The sequence below is a fragment of the Hesperophylax consimilis genome, chromosome 9 (genome assembly GCF_061612785.1).
Source record: "Hesperophylax consimilis isolate HC1 chromosome 9, BYU_Hcon_1.0, whole genome shotgun sequence".
NCBI lineage: Eukaryota > Metazoa > Arthropoda > Insecta > Trichoptera > Limnephilidae > Hesperophylax > Hesperophylax consimilis.
Window position 1 is genome coordinate 15058097 of NC_142844.1, and position 6373 is coordinate 15064469.

Genomic DNA, 6373 nt, shown 5'->3' on the forward strand with positions numbered 1-6373 from the left:
TATAATATTCGTCCCCCAAAGTCTAGAAATATATGCTGGTTTTTAGCAGGTAATCAATCTTGGTTCATTCATTCAGGCGCAATTATTGCTGCTTACGCTAGTTTTATTTTATTTGAAAGGACGCCAAAATTCAAACCCCTTTGGTCGCCATTATTGGTAATCGAAACAGACAGTTTTTTTTCGTCAGCCCATCACATCTGTGAACTAACTCAGATTATCATCCTCAATCAATGACGCTTTAAGTTGACATGTGAGTCAAATTAATCCATACCCGCAGCTTAAATTAATATATCGAATATTATGATTGGTAGTGAATGATGGCATCATGAGTGGTTTATTTCTATTGTGGCATTTACGGTACCAACTTAATATTTAAAGACAATCTTATGTATATTACACACAAAAATGTTTTCATACCTACATTACATGACGTTCGTACAAATAAATCATATTAAAAAAATGGATTAGGTGGGTGCTATTATTGGAAACACTTTGACGCTTTTTCAATGCAAAAAAAATTACGCAGAAGTGTGCATTGTTTCTCTTTAAGTGTTATGTACCTTTCTAATACTTGTACAACCTTTGAACCTATTATGCTTCATTCACTATCTATTATTTGTCCGTCGCACCAATGCATATCAAAATCAACATTTTGATTGTCGCCATATCTCTTGTCTATTGTAAATTTCCATGTTTACTATTAATTGACTTTATTTACCACACTAGTTAAATACAAGATTACTATAAGATGCATTACGCTCTGTTTCAAGGCAGATTCATTCTAGATTTCAGTTTGGAAACATTTCACTTAGAGACATTTAACTCTGTAAAAACTCTACTATATAATATGTAACCATAAACAATTGTAAGACTTACAAATAAAATTATAAAACCGTGTTAAGTGTTTTCATCAATAGAATCCATAACAAAAAATTGGTGTCAGAAGTGCGATATGGTCTAAGTTAATACTACATGGAAACATTATTTCGATAATACTGTAGTATTCTTGACTGTAACAAAAGAACTCTGGATTCTACGAGTAACTTTTAATTATTTGTGACTAGTGACGTTGTTGCAAAAAAAAAAATTTTGCAAAAAGCCGAACAGCACCAAGAAGAAAGAAACAAGAAGATTCCCAAACATCCCTGGATCTTACCACAAACACAACAATTCTACACTTCACCTTCACCTTCACATCGCGGACCTGCCTTGCTGAGTATTTTTGATAAAGTACGTTGTTGCCCTTTGCTGTGCAAATAGCCGAAAATCAAGAAGATTCTACACCTTGACGTCGCACGTCGCGGACCTGCCTTGCTGAAGATGGAATGGTTTTTCATATTTTTGTAAGTTTGATTATTGTTTCATGAATTCTAAAGAATCTCATACGTAGCATTTAAAATCTCTTTTCTTATTATTAATTTACAATTATCGCTTTGTTAAAAATGACTGAACAAGAAGTATCTCTTCAATTTTTAACACAATTCATTAGTACATTTGATGGTAATACAAATAATCTTCACACATTCATTAAAAATTGTGATTATGCTTATAAACTAGCATCTAAAGCTCAAAAAGATATTATTTTTAAATATATTCAAACCAAAGTTACTGGAAAAGCTGATTTAATAACATCATGTAGAAATTTGCGTACATGGGAGGAATACAAAAGTTTTCTTGAAGAAAATTTTGCTGATTCGAAAAGTTTTCCACAACTATTATTAGAGTTGCAGACATGTAAACAAAATAGAAATGAGAGTGTTCTCAACTTTACACAAAGAATTGAAAGGTGCTATTCAAATTTAATGAGAGCTACTAAAGCAGAAACTGTCGACATCACTGAATTAATAGGAAAAAATTCTATGATTAAACAAATGGCTCTTCAAGCATTTTTAATGGGCGCATTACCGCAGTACAGCATTATTTTGAGGGCTAGAAACCCAAAAACCTTTGAAGAAGCTTCAATATTTGCAATTATCGAAGAAAAAATGCTCAATTTTACAGAACAAAGTAATTCAAACCAAAAATTTTGCTCTATTTGTAAAAAATCAGGACATATATCTATAAATTGCTTCCACAATAAAGATAAACGTGTCAACCAAGTAAAATCATTTAGTAACTTCACTTCAAAAAATTCTCAGTGCAAAAATAATAATACTGTAAACACGCATCGAAACATCACAATAACGTGTTTCTTTTGTCAAAAACGTGGACACTACAAAAAAGATTGTTGGAAATATAAAAATTTCTTAGAAAAGAAAGCTTCGGAAAACTTCCAAGACCCTTCGTTCCCTACCGAAACGAAGAAGGTCAATACGTTACAGGTAGAATATTAAATAATCTCGAAAATATTACAGCATATATCAAAATCCCCATTAAAGAATGTAAAAATAAATATGTCAAACTATTATTAGACAGTGGCGCAGATATATCACTAATTAACCCTATGGTTTTAGATGGTGAAACAGTATACAATGATAAAGAAATAATTAAAATTAGAGGAATTAACGCTGAAAAATCGACTGAAACGTTAGGATCTGTCAAATTGAACTTATTATTCAACGGTATCCCAATTTCTAATAAGATGCATTTATTGCCTCGAGCAACAAATGTTCCACTCGATGGACTTATCGGAAATGATTTCCTAAGAAAAGTAAATGCCAAAATTAATTACAGCAACAATACATTATGTATAGGTAAAAGTTCTATGCAAATCCATTTTAAAACAAAAAGTTCGGATGTCAAAAACAATAATTCGGTAATTATTGTACAGGCTCGCACAGAGACCTTAGTTGAATTCAATGTTTTGAATCCTGAAATAGGAGAGGGACTCGTTCCAGAAATAGAGATTATGGAAGGAGTTTATCTTTGTAGAAGTATAACAAAGGTTAATTCAAAGTCAAAAGCAATTACGTCTATTTTAAATACGACAGAAAAAGCAGTAAAAGTTAAGAAAATGGAATTGATATTGGAAAAATTTAGTGAAAAAGATAGCAAAATGTTAGAAGCTGATTGCGATGATAGAACGATAAAAAGGAAAGTTAAATGCAAAAATAAAAACATTTTTCAATTCAACAAAATAACAGAAAATATTGATAATAGGTACGAACTTTTAAAAGCATCATTACGGACTGAACATTTAAATAAAGAAGAAGAACGATCACTTTTTTCAATTTGTCGAGACTATAACGATATTTTTCACTTGGAAGGAGATACATTGAGTCAAACCGATTCGATAAGGCATGAAATAAATACTACAACACAGATTCCAATACACGCAAAAACATATAGATACCCCGAGGTACATAAAAAGGAAGTAAATGATCAAATAAAAAAAATGTTGGACCAAAGAATAATTAAAGATTCAAATTCAGCATGGTCATCTCCTTTGTGGGTAGTGCCCAAGAAGAAAGATGCAACAGGTCAAGTAAAATATAGAGTAGTGATTGATTACCGTAAATTAAATGAGGTCACTGTAGGCGATGCTTACAACTTACCCAACATCACAGAGATATTAGATCAATTAGGACACTCAAAGTACTTCACCACCTTAGATCTTGCATCAGGATTTCACCAAATCCCAATGAAACCGGAAGATTCACATAAAACAGCATTTTCCACCCCTCTAGGACATTACGAGTTTTTAAGGATGCCGTTTGGGTTAAAAAACGGTCCTGCAACATTTCAAAGGGTTATAAATAACGTTTTAGCTGGTATACAAGGAATAAGATGTTTCGCATACCTAGATGATATAGTTATTTATGCCGATACAATAGAGACTCACGAGGTTAGGTTAAAAGAGGTATTCCAAAAATTAAGATTACACAATTTAAAATTACAGCCTGATAAATGTGAATTTATGCGTAATGAAGTCATGTATTTAGGTCACGTTATATCAGAAAATGGAGTTAAACCAAACCCAGATAAAATTCAAATCATAAAAAATTACCCTATTCCAAAAAATCCAAAAGATATGAAGTCATTTTTAGGACTTGCTGGATATTACAGACGTTTTATTAAAGATTTTAGCAAAATCGCTCAACCTCTCTCCCAATTATTAAAGAAGGATATTCCATTCATTTGGAAGGAAAAACAACAAGAATCTTTTGATATACTTCGAGAACATTTAATTCATGAACCAATATTACAGTTCCCCAATTTCAGTAAAACATTTAATGTCACCACAGATGCAAGTAATTTTGCTATCGGTGCAGTATTATCTCAAGGTGAGATTTCTAAAGATTTGCCAATATCCTTTGCTTCCAGAACACTAAATAAAGCCGAATCAAATTATTCAACGACAGAACGTGAACTTTTAGCTATAATTTATGCAGTTAAACATTTTAGACCTTATTTGTATGGTGTAAAATTCAATATAATAACGGATCATAGACCTTTAGTTTGGTTATTTAATACAAAAGACCCTGGCTCTCGCTTACTTCGTTGGCGTTTAAAATTGGAAGAATATCAGTATAATATAATATATAAACCCGGAAAACTTAATTCTAATGCCGATGCGTTATCTAGAATTGATCATTCTCAAATATTACACTTTAGAATAAACCCTGAACCAAATTCTTACGAAGAATTTATAAAGTCTCATTATAAAGATAAAACCATTATTGACTGCAAAAATATTGTTGAAACAGACGAATGTCTTCTAATACGGAAAGATAATTTATGTAACTTTATTTCCAATGATAAGGAAATGTCCGAAGGTTTGTCTATGGAGATAAGGAATTTAATCAATAATCACGATGATATAAAGAAAAGTAAAACGAATGTAAGAGATATATTATATTCAGAACTAAATAACATATTTAACGTTTACCATCTTATAACAATGGAACATTTTTGGGATAAACCAACATACGAAGATATTTTCTGTTGTTTTCTTAAATTAAAAAATGTATTAATTTCACAAGGAAAGAAATCGCTTTCAATTCCTGAACTAGCTCGCAGTGATAATAATTTAAATTGGAATAAAATAAAAACTATTATTTATTACGTCTTTGCAAACTCCGGAATCATGGTAACTATTTGTAAAAATAAAATAAGTTATCCAGATCCCAAGGATATAGCTAAATTAATAGAGGAGAATCACGATTCTCCACAATCAGGACACTCGGGGTTTCATCGAACGTATAATAGAATGAAAGAGAGATATAATTGGAAAAATATGAGAAAAGACATAAGAAACTACATTAAAAAATGTGAATCATGTCAAAAAAATAAAATTTCTCGTAAAAGATTTATTCATCCAATGGAAATAACTACAACTTCTGAGAAACCTTTTGAAAGGATATCTTTAGATATTGTAGGTCCGTTACCCTTATCCGAAAATGGAAATAAATATATTCTCACGTTACAAGACGACCTAACAAAATTTTCGCAAGCATTTCCAATTCCAAATCATGAAGCAATTACTATTGCAAAGGAGTTAGTCAATAACTTCATTTGTGTATTCGGAATACCAAATCGAATTCTTACAGATCAAGGAAAAGATTTTACGTCAATTATTTTAAAGGAAGTTGCAAAACTATTTAAAATTAAACAAATTCAAACAACAGCTTATCACCCCCAGTCCAACGGTGCATTGGAAAGGTCTCACGCGACCTTAGCAGATTACTTAAAACATTACATTTCAGAAAAACAAACAGATTGGGACGAGTGGATAAATTTAGCAATGTTTTCGTATAATACAACGCCTCATACCAGTACTAGGTATACGCCATACGAATTAATTTTCGGTTTAAAACCAGAACTTCCAACGTCATTAACACAAAAACCTCAATTCAAATATACATATGATAATTATGTTGACAATTTAAAGTTGAAACTGAACAAATCACAAGAAATTGCACGCGAACATGTTCAAGTCCAAAAGATAAGATCAAAAGAGAACTTTGATAAGAAAATTTCTAGTAATGAACTTTATAACGTTAACGATTTAGTCTATTTAAGAAACGAAACAACGAAGAGTAATCATTCCAAAAAATTATCACCTAATTATCAAGGCCCCTATAGAATTGTTAAAATTAATTCGAAAGTAAACTGTACTATACAAATAAAGAAAAAATATGTTAAAGTACATTTCAATCGTTTAAAAAAGGCTATTGTTTCAGATTGATGACATGGTTGCCTTACGGTAATGGATTCAACTGGACGCAAATATCTTCGTCCGCAGGGATATATTATGAACACGTTAATATGATTAATTTTATAGAGAGTTATTGGAATGTAGTAACATACATTGATTTAGACATATATTTTGATAATAAGTTAATATTAATTGATAAAACATATAGCAATATACAACTATTATGTAATGACGATAACATCATGCATAAAAGTTTTTCTCCTTGCGAACCGCATT